Raw genomic sequence first — 26,639 nt, 5'->3', positions numbered from 1 at the left:
TTAATCCATATTGAGTTGAGCTTTATATGTAGTATGTGAAAAGAGCCCAATTTATTTTATTTATGCCTGGATAGTTAGTGTTGTTATTATCATATAGATTTAATATATATTGCATATTATATAATAATTTTTCAGATATATTAATGAGATTCTCCCATCTTTGAGTAATGTTTTTTGCTTTCTTTTATTTTCCTGTTATAAACCAAGTAACATTCCACAGTGCATGAAAATAAGCTTCTGTCTTAGCAGTCTGAAGCAGCATTCTCATTGATGTTAAGTGACTCAGCTTAACTGTCCTTCCAGCAGGAGGTTCTGCCAGAGAGGTTAGGTTTTATTTTTTTCTACAATCAGTTTTCTAATATTTAAAAAAAATGAATGACTTTGTGATCTGGATTAAGTATCTATTGATTTAAACAAAAGCATGTCTCACTATTGACCATGGACCTATTTTTGGGTAGTTTATAGAAATGAATATAATTGATTTTCACCTAACAAACAAAAGAATGAGTAACCAATATCTGTTAATGAATTAAAAGCTGAAAAATAGAAAATCTAAGTTTCTTTGCTTGAGACACAGTGGTGATATTTTTTTAATAAGAAAATTTTTATTTATTCCACATACCAACCACAGATCCCTCCTCATCTCTCCTTCTGCTCCCCCCACAGCCTTCTCCCCAAGCCCACCTCCTATACCCTCCTCCAACAAGGTAAGGCCTCCCATGGGGAGTCAGCAGAGCCTGGTACATTCAGCTGAGTCAGGTCCAAGACCCTCACCCTACATCAAGGCTATGCAGGGTGTCCCACCATAGACAATGTGCTCCAAAATGCCCTGTCATCATAGAAGTGATATATTTTAACAATATATTTCAATTAATAATTCTCTGATTCTCAAATAAATATTTACATTGATTGTTGCTGTGGGATAATGCTTTTATACATTGGTTTAATTGGCCAGTAGCCAGGCAAGAAGTATAGGTGGGATAAGCAGACAAGGAGAATTCTGGGAAGAGGAAGGCTGAGTCAGGAGTTGCCAGCCAGACACAGAGGAAGATGACAAGGCAGAACTGAGAAAATGTACCAAGTCATGTGACTAAACATAAATAAGAATTATAGTTAATTTAATTGTAAGACCTAGTCAGTAATAAGCTTGAGCAAAGGCCATACAGTTTGTAAATAATATAAGCCTCTGTGTGTCTACTTGGGTCCAAGCAGCTGCATGACCAGTGGGTGAGAGAGATTTGTCCTGACTGCAGGCCAGACAGGACACAGGAAAACTTTCAGCTATAGATTGTATTTGATTTAAATAACTAATTAAAGAATTCTTAAAGAAATGGTTATGAACCCAACAGATAAGACTTAAGCAAATTCATTCTGTTATTTCTAATGTGAATAGTTGTATTCATACATATTTTTCTTTGAAGCATCTATATATACATATATATATATATAAAACATATGTATGTGTGTAGATATATAATTTTATTGCTTCTTTTGTTTTCCTGTTAATTACTTAATGTTTGTGATCATATTATAAGATTATTTTATATTTACTTGGATTGACAACTTGCAAGTGAGTTTTTGTTCATGTTTTAATTCTAATTTATAGTATTCTAAACTATAAATTATAGGGACAATAATAATTTAAATAAAGCATTAGATTCAAGAAATTCAGCTTTGTGGAAAATTCATGAATTACTAATAGCTGTTCTGTACTTAGCATAGTGAACATGAATATGTAAAATGAAGCATTACTTGTTTAGTGATTTGTCATTTTACCTAAATATTTTGCCCAATGTTTTACATAAATTGGATGGTAATGTGAAGAGTTAACAACATCAATCATAGAATACCATCCAATAAATGGTTGTCATGCATAATTATTAGTTCAATAATCAAGATTTTGTTATGGTGGTGTTGATTAAAATTTGATATTGACATGTGTCTGAATTGTTACCCAGCAGGTGTGCAAGGATGCCTGAGTTTTGCAAGGATAAAATGCATTTATATCAGGTACCTACCAATTAGGTAAATTGTAGAGCCTTGCTAGCCTACTTCTCAGGAAATAGTCCTTAGGAATTCTCAGTCAGCTTACATGTTTTTGGTCAGTTAGAAACACTGTTTTTCTGATGGTTCTATTTGTTTCTTTAAATTCCACACAATCTCTTTAATGTTTACTGAGTAGGGATACTGATTTTGCCTAACTTTGATGTCTGCATCTTACAGGAGGTCAGTAAAAAATATATATTCTTATGTCTAATATATTCTCAATTTCGAGTGCTGAAATTTTGGCCTTGAACAAGTTAGCTACAAACAGGATGAATTTCTGATTAGGATATAAAGTGTAGCTGGAAGTTTTCCTGTGTCCTGCCTAGTCAGCAGCTGCTCAGACCCAAATTAACACACAGAGGCTTATATTAATTATAACTGTTCAGCCACATGGCTTGGTACCTTTACTCAGTTCTGTCTTGTCTTCTTGCTTCCTCTGTGTCTGACTGGTGACTCCTGACTCAGTCTTTCTCTTCCCAGAATTCTCCTTGTCTGCTTATCCCACCTCTATTTCCTGCCTGGCTACTGGCCAATCAGTATTTTATTTATCAACCAATCAGAGCAACACACATTCACAACATACAGAATGCCATCCCACAGCAATAAAGTCACTTCAAGCCTTGCCTAAGTGATAAAGCATGCATCTGATTGTTAAAGTGTTCATGGTAGCAGGATGGAGACTGGGATATAGCTTGTCCTCACACAAGGAATAACAGTTTAAAGAACCAGGCTTTTCTGTCTGGGTGGCAGTGGTGCAGGCATTTAATCCCAGCACTTGGGAGGCAGAGACAGGTAGATCTCTGTGAGTTTGACACAAGCCTGGTCTACAGAGCAAGATCCAGGACAGGCACCAAAACTACACAGAAGAACCTTGTCTTGAAAAACCAAAAAAAGAAAAAAAAAAAAAAAGAAGAAAAAAACACCAGACACTTCTACCTGAACGAACATAGGTTAATGGAGTTAGATTATCTTGTTGGTTTCTTTGTGAAGTCCATCAGTGTGTAAGCACTGTAACCAGTAGAAAGTGAAAAGACTTACTGCTTGACATGCTAATGACAGATATCCAGTTTAACATAATGGCTGAAATTCAGAGAGAGAGTGGAGTCCCAGAAGAATTTGATGCACTGAAGTGGAGTTCATGCTTTTGAATATAAGCTCAAATCATATGGCACTGGCCTATATAGACCAGAGTGGTCACCAGGATGCCACAGTAAATTACTAGAAGTGATGAGATTTAAAGCTAAGCAGAGATATCAGCTGAGGTAGAAGCCAGTGAGACTGTGTAGTTCATTTTATCAAGGAACCTGAGTATAACAAAAGAATTTTTACTCAGTAGGTGTTTGCCTTAAAAACAGTTAAAAATGCCAAAGAGCAGAGGCAAGCATAGCAGTTTAGTGAACTTGTTCAAAAAATAAATCTTGTCCTCTAATTGAAGAATCTGAAGAGAACATAAAAGTAATGGGAGAGGAAATTTGTGAATTGACCAGGGCTGAGATTTCCCTGTATCAAGAAAATGTGTGTGTACCACAGTAACTAGAAAGAGAAAGGTAAACTCTTGTGATGTCTTTTTGGTGCCTTCATCACAGATTCCTTGCCTGGAACAGAATGTCTTGCTTGATGCACCAATTTGTTACCTGTCAAAGGAACAGCCAAATTATTTCCCAGTGTCACTGTTAACATTTAATTTTCTCATTTCTGTTAACTTTTTGTTGTCATGCTAATGGAGTTTTTGAAGTACTACTTTTAGACAATTCAAGAAAGGAGGATCTCCAAGAATACACTGTATAGCATGTGTTTCACAAGAATTTGTCATTTCCTGTAACTGAGTCATATAAAATGAAATGTGTCATGAACACACAAATAGGTTAGTTTTTGTAATCTCAATATGATCTATAAAATGGTTTTGTTTTAGGTACTTACTATTGATTTAACTAATGTCTATGCCAATACCATTATGATTTCTCTACTTCTCCCATAGTTGCAGGATCTTATGAATATCGAATAGAAGAATAGTTAGAGACCATAATAATTTCATGAGATAATTAAATATATACCCATATAATGTTTATATTTCTAAGTAATATCTATATTTCAGGGAAACTGATGTCTTTACTAAAAACAGTTAAGTTGTCACCTTCATATTCTTTGAGTAAAAGTAAAAGTTGCTCTTATGTTTTGGAAAGGGTATTTGTATTTTGTATGAATAATGTGGGAGCTAATGTGGGCACATGCTTGTAATCCCAGCATTGAAAAAATGGAGGCAGGGGCATTACAAATTTCTGGCCAGAAAAGGTTACATATTAAGATTCTCTTCCAATTAAAAATGAATAAAAATAAAGCTTCTTTTAATAATTTGCCCTGTGACTACAACTAAAAACACTGAGGGAAAAAACACATATATCCTTATGACAACAATCATAATATTATACAATTTGAAAAGAAAATTCTCACCAACATGGAAATGGCTACAGAAAACTATAAGGGTTATGCAATACAGTGGTAAGCATGAGTTAAAAGAAAAAGTAAGAAGTATAAGTTCATGAACATCTCATGAATCTTCATATCTTTGTAACTAACTCATCTAACTGAAAGCTGATATAAACTGAAAGAAAGTAAAGGCCCATTTCATGAATATTCATTTTATACACCATACACATACAACTATTTATCACAAAATTAATCAAAATAGACTTACTACTCTCTTACAACTATATAATGTTTTATAAATTGCATATATATGTGTATATATATATATATATCATTTACTCCAAACTAATTTAGAAGCTTTGTCACAGAAATATATGAAATATCATTTTCTCTTGTGATAATATTAGTTGATTATATGCAAGTGTATATTTTTAAAATAATCAAATGGTGCTAGAGAGATGGTTTGGCACCCAGGCACCTATAGTGTTCTTGCAGAGAACACAAATTTCATTGCAGGCACCTATGACAGTCAGCTGACAGGTGGTCCACAACTGTCTATAATTTCATTTACAAGAAATTCAATGCCCTTTTATGGCTTCTGTGGACCCTGCACTCGTATGTACCAATATGTACATGTACATACTCATATAAAACATGGAAAGGAAGAAAGAATAAAATTTTGTGTGCTGTCAAATATCAGTTTTTTAGAGAAAGAACATTATTTTTAAAGATATCTTACCAATATTTCCTAAATTCATTCTTGAACATGTATATGATTATTTCTACTTCCTACATTTGTTATGTTGTTAACTATTTTTAGACACTCCTGTGCTTACAGAATTTCAATGCATTTGGATATGTGTGAATTTAAAGATACATTTATGTGTGTGTGCTCATACAATGGCTCATACATGGAGAGTGAGAAAATCTATCAGAATCTGTCCTCTGTTCCCAACATGCAAATTTGGGAGACCAAACTTAGGTCATGAGACATGATGACAAGCATCTTTAACCACTGATTCATGTCACAAAGTCTTGTTTGTCACTTATGTATATGTACCAATTTAATATTTTAAAGTCTCATTTATTTTTTAAAATTCTTGTTTCATTTGTTCTTCTTTACAATGTGTTCAGAAACAAATTTGAGAAAGACTAAGACTCTCATTATATTTACCATGGGGATGGGAATGATCCACAGCCTGCAAGTTGATCTTTACATGTTGAAGCCTTCAAAGGTTGGTCTGCCTGATTATCCCTTGAGAGTTATCATTTCTCTTTCAGGCTTACCCTAAAAGAAAAATATAATGAGATTGAGGTTTTATGTTAATATTGCCCATTTTAAATGTAAATGTATTGATCCATAAAGGTTTTTGACTGTAGTGCCATTAATAAATATCCTGTCATTAATAAATGTAGTAAATGAAAACAAGCATTCTGAGGACTGAGCTGTGATACAGATGGAAAACATGGAACCAACAAAATTGTGTTCAAAAGAGAGAACCAAATTGTAAGGATTATGTCCATACATCACCAGCCTATGACGGCATCCCAGACTAGAAAGCGGGCGTGCCCTCTCTGTGCTCACTGTTTTCCTATTTCCCTCCGCATGTTCTCTCTGACTTCCTCTCTCTCTGTTTCTCTCTCTCTGTTTCTCTGTCTGTCTGTCTTTCTCTCTCCATCTCTCTCAATAAAGCTCCAGGAAGGTAAACATGGCTCGTGATTCTTCCACCACTGAAACATCCACTGCTCTCTTCCATCATGGCCGCCTGCTCTGCTGCTTAACCAACACAAATAACCATTATCAACCACAGAATGTCTTTTTTTTTTCAAAACACCCTTTCCTAGTTTCTATGACAGTATTTTCTGCATAACTTCACTCTTTTGTAGTTTCTTTTGAGAACTCTTTTTATTAATTTTATAATTTAATTTAATTTTACATATCAGCCATGGATTCCCTTGTCCCCCCCCCCTGCACCTTCCCCCCAGCCCACCCCACATTCTCATCTCCCCCAGGGTAAAGATGCCCCTTGGGATTGAGTTCAACCTGGTAGATTCAGTCCAGGCAGGTCCAGTATCCTCCTCCCAGGCTGAGCCAAGTGTCTCTGTATAAGCCCCAGGTTCCAAACAGCCAGCTCATGCACTGAGGACAGGTCCTGATCCCACTGCCTGGATGCCTCCCAGACAGATCAAGCTAATCAATTGTCTCACTTATCCAGAGGGCCTGATTCAGTTGGGGGCCCCTCAGCTATTGGTTCATAGTTCATGTGTTTCTGTTCATTTGACTATTTGTCCCTGTGCTTTTTCCAATCTTGGTCTCAACAATTCTCGCTCATACAAAACTTCCTCTTTCTTGCCAATTGGACTCCTGGAGCTCCACCTGGGGCCTGGCCATGGATCTCTGCATCCAGTTCCCTCAGTCATTGGATGAGGTTTCTAGCACAACAATTAAGGTTTTTGGCCTTCCTATCACCAGAGTAGGTCAATTTGGGCTTTCTCTTGACCATTGCCAGTAGTCTATTGTGGAGGTATCTTTGTGGATTTCTGGGGACCTCTCTAGCACTTTGCTTCTTTCTATTCTCATGTGGTCTTCTAAATGCCCTTAAACTGAAGAATGGATAAATAAAATGTAGTACATATATACAATGGAATACTACTCAGCAGAGAAAAACAATGACATCATGAGATTTGCAGGCAAATGGATGGATCTAGAAAAAATCATCCTGAGTGAGGTAACCCAGACTCAGAAAGACAAACACTGTATGTACTCACTCATAGGAGGATACTAGATGTGGAACAAGGATGACTGGACTGCTATTCACAACTCCAGGGAGGCTACCTAGAAAACAGGACCCCAAGAAAGACACAGGGATCACCCAATGACAGAGAGATGGATGAGATCTACATGAACAACCTGGATGTGAGTGGGGGTAATGAAGGGCAAGATATGAGGGAAAGAGAGCTTAGGGGAGTGGGAGATCCCAGCTGGATCAAGAACAGAGAGGGAGAACAAGGAATAACAGACCATGATAAATGAGAACTTTAAAAAGAGAATAAGAATAAGAATAAGAATAAGAATAAGAAGAATGAGAATGAGAATGAGAAGGAGAAGGAGAAGGAGAAGAAGAAGGAGGAGAAGAAGAAGAAACTGGGTGGTGGTGGCTCACACCTTTAATCCCAGCACTCGGGAGGCAGAGCCAGGAGGATCTCTGTGAGTTTGAAGCCAGCCTGGTCTACAAAGAAAAATCTAGGACAGGCACCAAAACTACACAGAGAAACCTTTTCTCAAAAAACCAAAAAAAAAGAAAAAAAAACAACTTGTGATTTTTCTGGAAAAGGCAGGGAGGTAATCACAGGTTATGCCAGGTTTGTTCTCTGAAGTTTTTTTTTTCCATAATAATCATTAAACAGACAAATTTCAGAATCAATCATAAAGTAGACTCCAATATTAAAGTCCAAGGAGTGCAATGGAGTTAAATTGTTAACAGTGGAGTAAAAGTATTGCTCAGGTACACCAGGATGTTTTATCTTTGGTTGTATTCCCGTAGATTTTCAACACTGGGAAGTTGGAGACAGTGGAATATCATCCTCATAGTTTCATTGTCTAGCCATGTGATCACACAATACTTGGTTTTACATGAATCATATTATGCTGTTTTTAGGGGAATATCTTAAACATTTTATAAATGTTGTCCTCATATCAAGTTCAGAAGTCAAACTACAGTTGGGAGAAAAAAAGTTTTAAATATTTACTATGTTTTTTTTTAAGGAATTTCTCATGTTATTCTTTAGGGATCATAATAAACAAGAGTGATAACTATGTGATAGTCTATGTAGAAAGTATATTATTTCAATGGGACCAATTTAAAGTTCATTTTAAATGTAATATCAGTCTGCTCATGGAAAAGGAAAAGGAAAAAAAAAACTGTGAGAAAAACAAAATAAACTTTCCCAAGTAGAACTCAAGCACCAAGGCGGCTGCACCCAAAAAATTCAGAATGACAATCACTGTTTCTGTTTATTCAGAAAAATCTTGAAACTATCCCCATCACTCAACAGACCTCTTTGACACTGAGTAAATATTGGGAAATAAATCCAGGAAAGACTCAAAGTTGAGGGTGAAATAGAAACTGATCAGAGTCTCAATATCAAAATAACCCTTTCCATTAAACACAATTTTGTATTACATGCAAGATAAAGCACAAAACACACTAAAAGAAACAAAGCACAAACAATTCAGAAATACATTTAAATGTTTCAAATCATGGTTTCACATTAAATGTCTTGAGACAGTAGAGACATTTCAACATATGGCACAAAACTTGAATCTCAGGTCTCAGCAAAATATTCAGAGAAAAAAGAAAACATTGTCAAGAAACAAGATAATCAAAATAATGATTTCATATAAAAGAAAAATTTTGATAATAAATCACATGATAAATTTAAAATGGTATGGTAAAGTCTTCAGTAGAAAAAATTAACAACATGTAAGCTCAAACAAACAATTATAGACTAGAATGAAAATTATGAAAAATGTTTGAAATAAACAGAATTGTCTTTAACAAAACCATCAATAAATTTCAAATTAGTATCTAATTTTGAAATAATATTAAGAATTTGATGAAATTTTTGTTTACTCAATGTAAAGTTAAAAAAAAAATGGGAACAACGTAAGAAAAGCAAAACATGTTAGATTGACTTCAAACTGACTAATTAGCCCAATAGTTTGTAAACAAAATAGAACAAAGAAAAAGGAGAGAGTGAAAGAGAATATTATTTTTTAAATGTTGATAAACACTGTTTACCATTCGTGGTTTTGGAGGGTTTTATTCTACCATGGTGGTGAAGATGTGGGGCAATAGCTCAGTGAATTGTAGTGGGAGGTTGTGGTAGAGCTTTTAATGCTATAATAGACCAAGTAATAAGGAGCAAGGCATGGAACCATGTGTCAAACCCTCCTAGAGAGCAGTCATCCTCAGTTCCATCCCTTCTGCCAGTGAGGCAACATTGCTTAAAGTTTCCACAGACTCCCGGTTTAAAAAAAAAAAAAAAGTAACCAGATGAGAAAAAATAGTATTCAGGATGTAAGCTTGTGGGGAAAATTATAGACACAAACCATAACAATATGGAAAACAATACATTTTAACGATTTTTTTAAAGATAGCAAATAAAGTTGATGTTAATCTATGTGAATAATGATTTTGAAAATGAGTTATATAAATGCACTAGCAAAGACTATGAGATTGGATCAATAAGAGAAACCCAATAACAGTTCCAGAAAACTTATAATGTAAAGAGAAAAATATAATGTAATGACATAACAAAGTATAATAATAATAACTCATTACTTTTTGAGACAGTGTGTCTCTATGTAGCACTGGCTGTCTAGAACTCCCTATGTTATTTTAACTATCAAGAATCTGCTGCCTCTGCCTCCAGAGGAGTACAATTTAAGTTGTATATGGCCACACACAGACTTTGCATTAATTTTAGCCAGATCATATTTCATAGTAAAGAAAATTATCTGGTATAAGACATGGCCAATTCCTCCAATATTAGAAAGATCCCATAATATATGTTTATAACAGAAACTGTGAAAATATGAAGCTGGATATAATTGACATCACTGACCATCAGGATTCACATTCTTCTCAAACTCAAATAACTATCAATATGACTTATATTCTGAGCCATAAATATACTTCACAATATCTATAATAGATGTCATGCAACATCTATTTTCAAGCTACAGTAGATTTAAATTAGAAATAAACAATATACAGCAACCTGGAACTCTCAAAACACAGTAAGAATATACAATATACTTCAAAATAGTATGAGGGTAAAAGGAGAAATCTTAAGAGAAAATACTTTCTGAACTAAATTTAAATGAAAAGAAAATTGCTAAATCTGTGGTTGCAGCAAAAGTCATGTTCAGAGAAAGAAAATGTAGTATGCAACTTATACATTATAATGAAAAAGAAAATAACTAAAATCAATAATCTAAACTTTCACCCAAAGAAACTAGGAAAGCAAAGAATATATCACTCTGAACACTAGAAAAGAAGACATAGCAATTTAAACAGAAAACAATGAATTTGAAAGCTTTATTTTCAGTTCATCTCTATTAAAATTAAATAATCATAATAAAAACATATTCCTTAAAAATCATAAGGAAACTAAAACAACAAGCTCCCAAATCACAACAATGGAGACTTACTATTAGTTATAAATGCTCGGCCTAGCTTAGGCTCATTTCTGGCTAGCTCTTTTACCTTAAATCAATCTGTTTCTCTGTATCTTTTTCCTTGGTACTTTTACCTTTTTTTCTTTCTGTATATCTTACTTTTACTACTTCTTATGTCTTGCTGATTGGTGATGGCTTGACTTCTGGCCCTGGGTATCTCACTCCTTTTTCTCTCATTCTTGCTGAGCCTAGATTTCTCTCCTGTTTATTCTCTCTCCCTGCCAGCCTCACCTATTTATTCTCTGTCTGGCTATTGGACGTTCAGCTCTTTATTAGACTAATGCAGGCAAGGGGGAACAAATGCAACACAACTTTACATAATTGAACCCTCATCCTACTAGAATAAAACTAAGGAGCACATACTAGAAATGCCCATTAGGTCCAATGTGTTTACATATTCATTAGGCACACAACTGGTTTTAAGATTCACTCTTATTTTAAATGTATCTTGAAAGTTAACCTACTTATTGTATATTTTATATATTGATACACAAAAGTGAATCCACAAATTAAGCTTGAATGATATTATTGGGGGATTTATTAAGGCAACTCAACATAGTTAAAAGAAAGGTTTATTTTGGGTTAACCTACAACATGTAAAGGGATAGGTTACAGAATTCAGGAGGGGTGAAAGGCAGTTCAGTGGTGTTCTCTGGAGAACTCTGCACAGTCTACATCCAGCATCCAGGATCACCAGGAACCAAGAGAGCTGGGACATCAGGATCTTGGGTCTTCAGGGCACCCATCTCAGTCCCACCTTCTGGGCAGGCCGTAGGTAGGTGTGACAGTTACCAGAAGCCTCACTGGGGGTAGTACTTCCAGGTCAAAGCTGGAACAGCTACCCTTTACATGATACCGTGATGTTCATTTTTAAATTTTATTGGAGTCTGTGCAATTATTGCCAGGTTGCTTTTGATATTTTCACCAGGTGGCAGCTGAGCCTGTACCATATTATGCAGGCAGGACAGGCACACCTTCACTCATTGGTCTTATGTGTACATTAGATGGATGGTAGGAAGAGTTTGCTGCTGGCTGCCTACTATGCTCCTCCTTGGGGTTTGGACTTGTGCATAGCATGACAGTATGGTGATTTCAATGAAGTCAGGCTTTTACTTGGTGGTTTATATTCACTTGTTCATGAGTTTAGGAGAGTTTGATGGGATTTGTAAGAAAATTAAGTTCACATTGCTTATATCATAAGATTAAACTTCAATAACATAGCCAGATATTTCATGAGAGGAGGTATATGTGAATACCAAAGATATGATTCATTATGCTCATCCTGTGGATTTAAAAAAAAAAGATTCTTCTTTCGGCTTCTATCATGCTTGTTTTTAGAAAGTTATGAAAGAATTATCTCCCTTGCCACAATAATTAGTTTTAAAAGGAAACTGTTTTTGACTGAGACAGAAATACACAAAACTAGGTAATGAGTAATGAAACCAAGAGGGGCCTACATTTTGTGGGTTGTGCTGGAGAGAATAAATCCATTTGTCAATGTACGTGTGCACTTAATGGAAAATACCTTTTTATTGAAACAAGTGATTTTTTTCTATTCAGTATTCACAGTTTATAACTTAGAGTATCTTTTCTATTATTTTGAGTATAGCATAATGAATTTAGTAGATATGTAATCTTTGTTCAACAAAATATAAATTATATCTAAATAAGCATGGATAAATACTTGTCAAGTTTAAATTGTACCTACATTGCCTAATGAGATTTTGGGGCACTATTTTAATTATTTTATGTCTGCTTTTTTTTTCATTTTTCTTTATTAAGAAATTTTCTACTCACTCTACATACCACCCACAGATCCCATCTCCTCCCTCCTCCCACCCCCTAGGTCTCCCTCCCAAGCCACTCTACATCCCCACATCCCCCAAATCAAAATCTCCCATGGGGAGCCAGCAGAGCCAGGCACACTGAGCCTAGGCAGGTCCAAGCCCCTCCCCACTGCATGAGGCTGCCACACCACCAGCACTGGGCTCCCAATAGCCTGTCCATGCACCAGAGATGGATCCCGATTCCCCTGTCTGGGTGCCCCCTAAACAGTTCAAGCCAAACAAATATCATCCGTATCCAGAGGGCCTAATCCAGTCCCGTGGGGGCTCCACAGCCACTAGTCTACAGTTCATGGGCTTCCACCAGTGTGACCAGTCATCTCTGCACTTCTTGCCATCATGATCTTGATGTCCCCCACGGCAGAATCCCTCCTCTCTCTCATCGATTGGACTCCTGGAGCTTAGCCTGGCACCTGGCCGAGGATCTCTGTATCTGCCTCCATCAGTCACTGGACAAAGGCTCTATGATGGCCGTTAGGGTATTTACTAGACCGGCCACCAGAGTAGACCAGTCCAGGCACCCTCTAGACCACTGCCAGCACTCCCAGGTGGGGCCATCCTTGTGGATTCCTGAGAGCCTCCCCAGCACCCTGCCTCTTCCTATTCCCATGATGTCCTCATCTGTCATGGTATCTCCCTCCTGCCCTCCCACTCTGTCTCTGTTCCAGTCTGCTTGTTTTTTTTAAATAAATATTCACTTTGTGAAGTAGAGTTGTATTTAATAATAAAAACAAATATAAGGAGGCATTTATATTTTTTTCTGAATCAGCAAATAGCATGTGATTAACCATAGCTAATGGCTTTCATTATCCTTTTTGAGCAGGATTGAATCATACTGTTTTTTAATGTCTACTGACAAGTAATTGTAAGCTAAAATCCACAGTGAAAACAATTTTCAGTATTTTATCAGAGTGTGTTTATAATCTAATGGATTATTCTTTTCTGCTTGGATATTCAATCTAGTAGATTAGTAATGAAGCTCTTCAGGCATTCAGGATAATCATTACATTATCCAAAGAGTAATTAATATTTTATTATAATTGCAGTGGGATATCTGCAGAGTATATTCAAATTCAAAAACTTAAATTCAAAAACACAACAATGAGCCTTCAGAGCCAGTGAACAACTAATACATTGAAGTCAGTATTTGCACAGTGTGCGTGTAGCTGATATTTTCTCTGGTCCTTCTTAGACCCACAGACCCCATAGCCACTTAAAAAATAATCATTAAGAAGCTTATACTAATTAAAACTGCTCTGCCTTTAGCTCTGACTAGCTCTTACACTTAAATTAACCCATAATTCTCATTTACATTTAGCTACATGGCTTGGTACCTTTTCTCAGTTCTGCCTTGTCTTCTTGCTTCCTTGGTGTCTGATTGGTGACTACTGACTCAGCCTTCCTCTTCCCAGAATTCTCCTTGTCTGTTTATCCTGTCTATACTTCCTGCCTGGCTACTGTCCAATCAGCATTTTTTTTTTATCAACCAACGGGAACAACACATTCACAGCATGCAGAGCACAATCACCCATCATTTCCACTTTTCTTTCTATTTAAAAGGAAAGTTTTAACTTTAACATAATAAAATTACATATAACAAAACAGTTATCAAGCAAGAATTATAGTTATAATATTTAGTCTATTTTTATTTGGCAAAAATCAAAGAAGATATCCTATCTATTCTATATTTGTGAGTCTAAGGTTCCATATCTACCTTATCTCCTCTCATAACCAAGGAAAATTATAACTATCTAGTCTTCAACTACATCAAAGACCTTGGAAGGATATAATATTATCTAAGTAAACAGGAAGAGCATTGTAAGCAACTTCCAAAAGTCCAAGATGACAGAGACAGCTGTCTGCCTGGACAGTCATCTAAAGTTTCTCTGTAAAGTTGGGACATCCATGTTCAGCCTACAGGCCTAGAGTCTCTCAGTTACTTCTCTCTGTGTCTTGTAGAGTGTCTGGCACTTTCTTCTGTGAAGCAGGAACCTGAAAGACCATTTTGCCTTGCAAAGTTCAGTGGTCACTTTCCTGTGGATCCTGCATGTCCAGTCTACACAACATTTTGCCAAGAAGTCCAGGCAAGAACAGGTTCTTGTCCAAATGGCTATTTTTGCCAAGAGGAAGATAAACTCCACATAGAGTGTCTTTGATGATCATCCTCCCCTCTGAAGTAAATCAGTGCTGCCAGGAGCAGATGTGTTTCACTGTCCAGAAAGTCTAAGTGTTTAAAACATTTTAAATGCCATATTCTATAGGTCTTTGAAGTGTTTGAAGATTACCTATTTGTCTGAAATATATAATATATACCTAGAAAACTAAACTAACATGACTATAAGTTTGATTATCATAGAAGACTAATTATTAATCTGTATTTCTTAATTATCTATTATAATTTAAATGAGTTACATAAACATAATAATTTAAACAAGAGTAGAAATATGTATATATGTACACACACACATATAGTATAACAAAATAAACTCTAAATTTGTATCAATAAACTCAAATCCATAGCAATGTAAAGCATTTTTAAACAAGTTATTGCTCTTTAAAAGTAGGTTCATAATCTACTCTTTCATATATATATATATGTGTGTGTGTGTGTGTGTGTGTGTGTGTGTGTGTGTCGGGGGGTAGTCTGTATATGATGGTGTTCCACAAGAACTTTATTTTATTTTTGAGATTATTATATAATAATATAATTTCCTCATTCAATTTCCTTCCTACAAACAGTCATATATTCCATGTTTTGATCTCTTTCAAATTTAATGGCTCTTTTAAAATTAATATATATATATACATATATATAATATATATTATATGTGTGTCATATATATACACATATATATTCTTAAATACATAAATATAACTTTGTGCAATAATACTGGCATGTATGTTTTCAGAGGTGACTGCTTGACATTGTATAACCCACTGGTAAGCTCTTCCTTGCGTAGACTACTTTTTCCTCTGTAAGCATTCCTTATTTGCCTATAGTTCTTTGTTCAGTGTTGAGGAATCCTGAGTTCCCTCACCCAGTCTACTTCCAGTTCACATTAGAAAGTGTAATGCTATTGTTACTTTTTTTTTCAGTTTGCTTTTAGACAGTCATGGTGGTGATAATTTATTGGTGTAGCCACTTATATTTCTAAGAAATAAAACCTTACAGTTCCCTTTTCCTCTAGCTCTTACAATCTTCCTGTCCCCTCTTCAAGGTGACCCTGAGTCTTAATACAGGAGCTATATTGCTGAAGTTACCAGTTGGGATGGGCCCAAAGCTCATTATTTTGACTGGTTATAGCTTTCTGAACTGATTTCCATATGTCACATCGAAAATTTTCATTGATAAAGGCTATGTACTACATTTATCTTTGCGTGTAAGACCAATATTAGAATGCAGTTAACAACTATGCTGATTTAGGTGGAGATTTCCCTCCAAGAGTCAGGACTCCACTGGCTTTGTGTAGGTGCCTACATTTGCATTACCAGGCGACATGACTTCCTTCTTGTTGAGTGAGTCTTAGGTACAATTACAGAGCTCCTGGTTACTGCCAAGGTTTGCATGCCACTATTGCATCCTTATGGCTATTGGTCCATGCTGCTTATTGACTTATTCATAGGTGGTATCAAAGCTAGGTGGTACTATCGGTTGCTTCCCTCCTTTGGAAGCTTGCAAGGCTCTTTATTGTACCATAGAGTAGGAATTTAAATCACTTTCAGCTCAGGAGTCTCTAGGTCCTGTGCCTACAGTTCCTGGGTTTTTGAATAAGGGAAAGAGAAAGGCAGAATGAGTTGAGAGCATGGTAGTTAGAGTGTGAGAGAGGAATTGAAAGACATAGAGCATGTGTTTAAGTGTTCATTTTTTAAAAAAGAAATTGTAAAAGTGCCAGCAGAAATTGAATTTTCTTTGTTTATAATTTGTGTCTGAGAATATAAAATCCCATTGAAGACTTATGTACTTATTTTTAAAACTAATTTTATGCACTTATGCAAAATTATATGAAATTTTTTATTCACTGAAAATAAATATTAAGCTTATTACATAATCACATGTACACTTACACTTCCTGTGGTTGTACAAGGCTGGTATATTTTTTTTTTAACATTTCGAACTTCGTCAGATTTTATTAGGGAAGCGCAGGGTGTTGTAGATTTATTTGGCTGCATGCTCTTAACCATGAGATAAATATCTTTAAATAAAGTCAAAGACATTTTGTGTTTATTCATAAAAAAGTCATTATTAAATAAAAATTTCAAGTATTGATCAGTAAATATAATGACCATCAAAATCTATTTCCTTACAAAGTTTAAGTTAGATTTATGCCATAAATTTTGGGGAAGTAAATCTGTTTTGTTATTCTTTTTTAAAATATTTTCCAATTTTGTGATTTCTTCTAAAATCCATTGATCATTATGAAATATTCTGTTTAACTTTGTTATAAGAAGAAACCCTAAATATTATAGAGATACAGGTTCTAACTAAACATTACAGTGGTTACACATAAAATACCAGGTTTTAGACACTGTTATTACACTATTTTCCTGCTCCCAGATTAAAGTTCCACATGCATTTTGAATAGTATGTTTTTTGTTTTCTTTAAGTATTTAGTGTAAAAGAGTGATAATATCATATTGACTGAATCATTTTATTTTAATAACTTAAGAAAGTTTTAAATTTCTTATTTTTAATAATATTATTCTTTGAATAGTATATACAAGTATATAATGTGTTCTATTTACTCTCACATCCTACCCCCCTGTCTCCTTACCATTCTTGTCATTTCCCTTCCTGCTTCTTTACAAGCCCCTCTTTCATATCATTTCACTTTGACTTGTGACAGAGTGAATTTACATTTATTGATCAACTCTTGTAATTTCAAATTCATAGTGAAAACAAGTATAAATTTTAATCATAGCATATTTAAATGGTAATGAATTATTATTTTCTGGTTCGTCAATCAATGTGATAGTCAACATGTAGGACTTTGAGTTTGGAAGTGTCTAGTGGAGCTTGATGACCTCACTCATGTATAAAATTTTTGTTTAAAATATTTTCATGTTCTTTTTTAATGATCATAGTTTTCTATTTCAAATATATCATATATAAAAGCAAGATATATAGTTAGATCACCCTTATTTATTCCTATTTAACCACCCTAGGCTTTTAATTAGATGTTTTGCTCAATTTACATCTATTTATCATTGTTATACTTGTGTATTATTAAATTTTGCTATAAATTTTCTGAATTTTATTTATATTTCATGATAAATTAATATTTACTGTAAGTAAGCTAGATTATTTCCTCATAATTACTCAGTGAAGAGATTTTAATTGGCTCATTGTGTCCATTAATATGCACTTATATTTTTAAAGTATCCTAGATTTTGCTGCTTAGAGCAAAATATTTATGAGTGCCTACTTGTAGGTTCTCCACACCCTACTGGATAATCCCATGCTCACTCACATATGGGCAGCAGTAATTGGGTTCAACGGTTTAAAATCTAATTATGAGAGATTTTAAATTTGGAAAGAAAACGTATGATTGTTCCTGAGAGGAATTAGAGGAGCAAGGAAGGAGTGGACAGCATCAAGATGAACAATATACATTTATTTAATTTCCAACACACTTCTTTATAGACCTTGTCCAGGGAGACATGACTGCACTTGCAGGGCATTTAGAGGGTAATGTTGAAACAGTACAGTAGAAACCCACAGGGTGTAATGAGGGTGAACTAGCAAGTACTCCTAGTAATATAGGAGAGCCTGACCTAACCTTCTTTGGTAACCAGGCAACTTTAGTTATGGAACTGGGACACCAATTCAACCAAACAAAACTTCAACCTATAGTCTACCCTGCCTGAGAAGTGCGTTGGGGTAACAGAAGGGGAGAACTTGTGGGTGTGGCCAGTCAATGACTAGTCTAATTTCAAGTACAAGCCAGAAAGAAAGCCCATGCCTGACTCTGCCTGGATTACCAGAAACTGGAGGCTAGAGTTTGGCAAAGAGACCAAGTATAGAAAAAAAATAACAATAAAGTTATTTATTATATTCTGCTACACTCACAGATCATCGCTCACCTGCATCGTCATCAGAGAGGCTTCCTTGGGTAACTGATGGGAGCAGATACAGAGATGCACAGCCAAACATTAAGTAGACACAGAGTGTAAATTGGTGATCTCCATTGAATCCCTCCTGTCAGAGCTTGGGGAACCCCAGGGAAGCCAGAGAGAAGAGGACACCTTCCCAGTAGAGTGAGCTAGGTGAATTGGGAATATCAGGAGAAGGATCCCCAAGAATCAATAAACAGGGCTCATAGGGGCTCACAGTGGCTGAAGCAACGATCACTGAGCCTGCGGAGGTCTAGCGAGGTCATTTCTAAATATGTCTTGGTTGTTAGCTTGGTGTTTTGTAGGACTTTGTGCCTAAATGTTATTGTAACCATGTTTGGTTGAATATTGTTGGGATGCCTGCTGTTTTCTGAAGATAAATGGAGGAGGAGTGGATCTGGGGGAGAGATTAGGTGAGGGGGACTGGGAGGAGTGGAGGTATAGGAAACTGGTTGGAATGTATTGTACGAAGGAAGAATGGAAATGAATAGTAAGTAAATAAATACAAATAAAAAGATACAAAAATAGCATCAGAATGACTATGTTTCAATTTTTCTCAAATAACAAAAGAGCTAGACAGAATATATGAAATATTTAAACTTTCAGGAGAAAGCATTGTAAAAGTCATCTGTAATTCCTTAGATGGAAAGAGAGAACTTATTCACATCTGATGGTTATATTGGCTTATTGGCTTAATGGCGTTTTGAGGACATAAACTGAAGGAGGGAAACAGCAACGACTTATAGGACTCTTGATTTAGAGATAAAAGGAGTTTATAAAGACTAAGCAGTGAGTATTCATAAAAAAGAAAATACTAAAAAGGAGAATATTGAATTAAATCAACACTCTGGAGTGAGCAGAATGTCTTCTTGGTGTAAAAAATTTAAAACGGCACAGTCTTTTAGAGACTGAATAAAAAATAATCTTACCTCAAAACCAGAAATGTTTTCTAAACCGTTTTTCAACAGAAAAACTTATGCCCATAACAAAAGATTTGTGTAGATATTTATAGAAGTTCCATCCATAATTGCTAACCAGTAAACAAGATGTCATCAATAGCTAATTAATAAAAAAGTACTGTGACATATACATTTGTAATTATAGATTGTTTAGTGTTAAAAATTAATGAGGTATCAAGATATACAACAATTTATAGAAACTCTAAATGCATACTGTCAAGTGAACAAAGCCAATCTTAAAAGTCTACAAAATTTATGGTTCTGTTGATAGGACATTTTGGAAAAGTAGTAAGTACTGAGATAAGATGACCACCGATGACATATATTAGAGGGAGTTATAAAAAGATGATTATTTGAGGATATGAGATGTCTAGGGAGATAGTACCACTTGGTATGATACTATAAATATCAGTCATGACATACATTTTTCAAATTCATAGAACTTCACAGCTGAAGATTGAATTTTAATATATGGAAATAAAAATATCCACATAAGAAGTGAGATAGTCCCAGAAAAGATCTAGCTACATAGAATGACAGAAAATCTGTTTTGAACCAGTCTTTCTAAAAGAGATGGGGTGACATAGTATCAGCTTAAGCTAATTTGTACGTGATTAAATCTGGATGATAGAATGCAAAATGACCTATTTATAAGTGATAGTAAAACTTGATATTAAAACTGTTCTTGATAATAAAAACTGTTCCTTACAAAACATGTGCTAAAATTTCTGAGACAACTATACATGTATAATGGAAACAAATCATATGGAAATGGAGGCCAGATGGTGAGAAACTGTTTTCTCACCCTTGGAGTGGGAATCTGTGATTTAATGGGAGAAGTATAGAAAAACCAATATGAGTATTCGTTGGAGTTAGAGACATAATAAAAATTTACCTTTAGCTTAATATAGACATACAGTGTTATATAAACAAATGTTTACCAGTATGAGTGTGTGCATCTCAGTTCACATGGGTGTTTTTCTCCACTATGCCAGCTTACAAGCCATAAAAGATATGGTAGCAACATTCACACTTCCATGCAGGACTCAGATAATGGTTTCTAATAACATCTGCCACTGAAAGTAACCACACATCCTTGGAGAACTATGGGAGGAAGTGCACAAGACGAATTTGGTTGTTATTCTATTTTTATCAAAAAACAGCTCAAGGGAAGGGTAATGGATATAAAATAAATGAAAGATTTAATGTATAATATTTTAAAAATATACATTGCACACAAGCATAAATATATTCATACATATAGTTATGAAATCATCATCACTATGAAGACTATGAACATATTTATAACTTCCAAAAATTCTTCTCTGCTTTTAATTTAGTGTTGATTCTCCCTGTCTCACTTTCCATCCCCATGCTATGACTGCTATAATTTCAGATTCTGTATATGCTCTATAATAAGACAAGGGAATCCTATAGCATATAATTTTAAATCAGCCTTCAGATAACCAAGATTCATCTAATTTTGCATGAGGCTATAATTCTTTTATTGGTTAACATTTCCTATGTGAATATGTCACTCATAGGCAACTGAGTTGCTTACCATTTATAGGCATTGAAAGTAGGGCTTTTGTACATTGATATGGATGTCTTTGTATGGACAAATGCTTGTTTCATTCTTGGGCAAATTCTAGAAAGTGGGTGGCTAAGTCTCATAGTAGAATTGTTTATAAAAGTCCTTATTTTACCTATTCTACTTGCATCATTTCACTTTCCTATTTATAATCTCTTTTTTTTTTTTTTTTTTTTTTTTTTTTGGTTTTTCAAGACAGGGTTTCTCTGTGTAGCTTTGCACCTTTCCTGGGACTCACTTGGTAGCCCAGGCTGGCCTCGAACTCACAGAGATCCGCCTGTCTCTGCCTCCCGAGTTATAATCTCTTTAAAGCACCTTTCCAACCCTTGTCGTGACCACATGACTTCGAATTCAAATCTACCTGTCTGTTCTCTACAACTACACATTTAACTGTGGTTTTAATTAGCACTTTCATAGTGACTAAAAGACTGACTTTCTCATGGTATAATTTTTTAAAATTTTTATTTATTTATGTATTTATTTATTTATTTTGAGACAGGGTTTCTCTGTGTAGTTTTGGTGCTTGTCTTGGATCTTGCTCTGTAGACCAGGCTGGCCTTGAACTCACAGAGATCTGCCTGGCTCTGCCTCCCGAGTGCTGGGATTAAAGGCATGTGCCACCACTGCCCAGCCATGGTATAGTTTTAACATATAGCATATAATGTTTATTAACTGAGTGGAGCTGGATCACTTTTTAGATGAAAATGTCCTCCATGGACTTAGACATTCAACTTCTGTTAGCTGTACTGTTTGAATAGGTATAAGAGTGTGGCCTTGATAGAGGGAGTATGTCAGTGAGGGTTGCTTGGCTTTGATGTTTCAAAAGCCACATGCCATTCCCAGTTTTCTCTCTCTGCTTTCTGAAGTTTGATATGTGAGTTTTCAACTTTCCTGCTGCCAGACTTTCCCACCATGATGGAAATGAACACTTATCCTTCTGGAACCATAATCCAAAACAAACCCTTTCTTCTGTAAGTTGCCTAGTTTATAGTCTTTTATTACATTAATTGAAAATTAGACAGTTATATATTTTTATAGCAAACTTGATTTATATAATTAAAATAAAGTGGTTCTCAATTAAATTTTTATTTTTGAAAAACTGTTCTGAGAAATGAATAATCAAAATAGGAGTCTAATGCTACCAGATGACTAGAGCCACTGTATTATCATGGGTGAAGAAAAATACAAGTGGCTTGAAGTGAAGGAATAAAAGTAAACTGTGTATTTCAGTTAGAAATCATGTCTCAACTTTGCTTCATCAGTGGTAGGTGACAAACATATATTATTTACATAAATAGCAATAATATGGAAACCGACTTTGGGGTGTCTGGGAATTCAGCACTGTCTCCATCATTTCTAGCATACTAACTATGTTTGAAAAGGAATCTAATCACCTTCCATAAACCAACACAGTGATTTCATTTCATACACAGATAACTTTAATGTGATTTAAAACTCAAAAGAACAAGACAAAACTTTAATGTATCCATAGTGCTATGAAATACAAACAAAGATGTATGTTGGTGTTTTAGTATGCTGGACAAATGAGATGCAGATTCTTTTATCTCCACTTCATGGGAAGAAAGGAAGTGTTGTGCATGATTGGCAGGTAAAAAGACACAGTACAGATGAGAATATCTCAGGAGAGTGTTTTAAAAGTGTAGACAAAATTTAAACATGTCTTTAAACAAGCACTTACATGACACATTCAGTGCTGAGAAATCTCATATTCTTGGCATGTTGTCTACTTTGGGTCTCTGTATTAATTGCCATCTACTGTAAACTGAAGGTTCTCTGATTAGGTTGAGAGATGTTTTAACCTATGGATATAAAAATGTCACAGCTCCTGATTCAAGGCTCAGGGGATTTTTAGGGAAGAATGGGTAGATATATTTGGAGAAATGGTGTATGCTAGGGTCATTATACATGTTAATTCACAGAGGCTGTAAATGGACACTCAAGACTTACCAAGCAAGTAAAAGTCCAATACGAATGGGAGACGGTCTCATGAAATCCCACTCTTAGCTTAAAAGCTACTGTCAACTGTTGATTACAGCTGAAAGAGGGTTGGTTTGCTTCAGGAACGAAACCCTGTATCCCATTAGATGGCCCTGTGCACAAACACCTGCAAACTCAACGGGTTAAAAAGAAAAATCATGTGAAATTGGGGGAGAAAAATTAAGGGAGAGATAGGGTAAGAGTTTGAAGGGAGACAAAGGGGATGCATTTGATAAAATCACATTACATGAATATATTCAAATTCTCCATTTTTAAAAAAAAGAATTACATTATAAAAATTTTGATAGATGTCATTAAGGAAGTGAGACTTTCATTTACTCTCTCTCTCTCTCTCTCTCTCTCTCTCTCTCTCTCTCTCTCTCTCTCTGTGTGTGTGTGTGTGTGTGTGTGTGTGTGTGTGTGATGTGAATGTGGAGGTCAGAGGACAAGGTTTAAAGTCTATTATCTTCTTTCACTGTGGGTTACAGGGACTAAACTTGGGTTACTGGGCTTTCCTCTCAAACCCTTTAACTTATTGGGTATCTGAAAATATTGTGGGCTTTAGCAAATAAAAGTCTTTCTTAAAATATCCATGTAATTCTGAAACTATATATGGGAACATGATTTAGTTAGTAAGGCATCTTCCTTATAGCATTCGAAGCTGTGTTTGGATCCTAAACAACCATTTGAAAGCTGCATATGGTAGCAAACAGTATCCCCAGCATTGTGGTGGCAGGAGAATATGGATCCCCTAGAGCTCAATGGTCAGGTGGCCTAGCCAAATGAATGAGATTCACATCTGCTAAGAGGCACTGAGTAATGTGGAGAGCCACTGAAAAAAAATAAAACCTTTGATCTCCACATACACATGAGCAATACACCAATACACATATGCGCGCACAAACATATATTAACAACTATGTTTGACATACACAAAAGTTTTAAGTAATATTAGCCAATAATAACACCAAATGGATTATGGATAACTATAAAAAAGGACATGATCATAGTAGAATAGATTTAAAAGATCAGGTGCATTTCTATTAAGCATAATCAGAAAATGTTACATATCACTTTAATATACATCTGTAACAGCTTTGCAGGAGAAAAAATGTGAGTAAACTACATAGAATTTAGGCAGAATGAATAGCATGATGGGCCAGACCCAGCTCCCACCAGTGCCTGGGGTCCCAGAAATTACAGGATCTGTGAATAAAACAAGAGTCATGAAAGTAAGGCAAATTGAGAGTCTACTGATTATTTCTGTTGCTATGTAAATAAAATTTTATATTAAATAGAACTATGATCCATTTTATAATTGAGTGAATAGATTTATGTAATCAAGATATTATTTAAGGAAATTTAATTTAGTATTACTATAAAATAACTAGTACTAAGGACAAAATAAAATGTGTTCTCTAAGTACATTCCATTTGGCAATATCATTGACAAAGCAGCTAAAATTAAGCTTTTCACCTTTGCTTAAACAGGAGTTTGTAATATAATTGTTGTATTGGAAATAAGATAGTGAAACCATAGCACATTTTAGAGAACAAAGAATGTACTCATGAAGTTGGAAATTCATATTTTCACTTTAATTTTTTGAGATTAAATTATTACATCATTTCCCCTTTCCCTTTCTTCCTCCAAACACTCCCATCTACTCACTGATCTCTTTCAAATTCATGCCATTTTTCCTCAGTTATTACCTACACACGTATGTGCATGTATACACATATAGCATATTGCATGCTATATAAATATTGGTAAAGTCAACCATAATATTTTCAGGTGATATAAACCAGCATTATATCCAACAAAGTCACACACTTTATACGTTTGTGTGTGTGTGTGTGTGTGTGTGTGTGTGTGTGTGTGTGTGTGTGTGTATGTGTGTATGTATGTGTGTGTATGTGTGTGTGTGTGTGTGTAATTTCACTGCCTGTTTTTTTTTTCACTCTTGTACAATCCAGGACTCAGTTCATTAAATTCTGTCTCCACAGTCAAGAAAGATTTTTCTACCTCAAATAACACTGTTAAGATGAACACTTACAAACATGTCCTCGGTCCAACCCAGTCTAAACAACCTTTCATTGATAATCACAGGCTTTGATGTGTGCAGTTTTCTCTAAGATTAAAATAAACTATCTCATGCCTGAAACATGGCTCAGAATTTAGACCAGCTGCTCTTCTATAGGACCAGAGTTCCATATCCAGTTCCCATATGGTGGCTCACAACTGCCTATAACTCTAGTTACAGGGAATCCAGTGTCTTCTTATGGCTTCTGTGGACATAAGATACACACACACATGGTGCTCAAGTATACATGCAGGTATACACTCATACATGTAAATAAAAAACACACAAGAAAAACAAAAAAAAGCCCAAACAAATTAAAACCTCCAAAGTAAAATAGTAAAACAACAAAAGAACCTTCTATCTGGGAAAATAGTTCATTATGATACAGCTATAAAACAGCATGCTGTTTTAAGAGGAGATGTTTACAGGCAAGTGAAACTTTCCATCCAGTAGAGAAATTAATTATGTTCAAAAAGTAAACAATGGCTTCAGGAAGCCTCTGCAACTGATTCATTAGGGTTCTCCTGCCCCATTCATTTATTTATAAGCAGTAAGGACTGTTTTGAAACATCTCAGACAAGCCAAGCTACCTATAAGAAGCAATGACAGGTTGAGTTGCCTTGAAAAACCAAAGGCATTTCCATCTGCATGAAAAAAGCCAAGATCACCCCAACTATATGGTATAAGTTTAAACCAAGACTTTGAAAAAAATCGCTCTCGAAACTGTTGAGTTGCCTGCAGGTTGAACAGGTCTTTAAGTGCCATTTCTGCTTCTGTAAGTAGGAGGCTGCCCATATTCCCGTAAATCGTCCTAAGAAGAAAACTCACTGGTTCACCACATTTGACTGGGGTGGAACTCATACTTTATTTAGTCTTTCATCAGTTCTCCACTGTGGATGAATAGAATTTTTTCATGTCTCCCCAGGTAGTGTTACATCCCAGGTTTAAACCAGGTTCACTTTACTCCAGGGTTTATCCTTGGGAGAAATCTTATTACACTTCCATCTCCAATATCTCAGCTGTATCTTAAGCTTCACTTTCATGTATCCACTCAATGGTATCTCATGACATCATTTGCAGGGAATCTAACCCTGCCATATAGTGCCTGACATCAACTTCTCTCCATAAATCCTCAATAATGAATATTTTGTGCCTTTAAAATTAGTAACATACCTGATTATTATGGCACTGTTAATTTCTCCTGTCAGCCACAGATGTAGCCTCATATCCTTCATCTACAATTGTATCAGTTCCTGTGTACTGACCCTGAGGTAGCAGTTTGCTTTTTATAAACCGTTCCCTTTTGTGGATCTGGGGGTCACATTAGTATAAGTTATTT

Source organism: Peromyscus californicus, unplaced genomic scaffold (assembly GCF_007827085.1).
Source record: "Peromyscus californicus insignis strain IS unplaced genomic scaffold, ASM782708v3 Scaffold_14__1_contigs__length_90479793_seg_1, whole genome shotgun sequence".
NCBI classification, from domain to species: domain Eukaryota; kingdom Metazoa; phylum Chordata; class Mammalia; order Rodentia; family Cricetidae; genus Peromyscus; species Peromyscus californicus.
The sequence above is the reverse complement of the archived record's forward strand: the minus strand, read 5'-3'. Positions refer to the sequence as shown.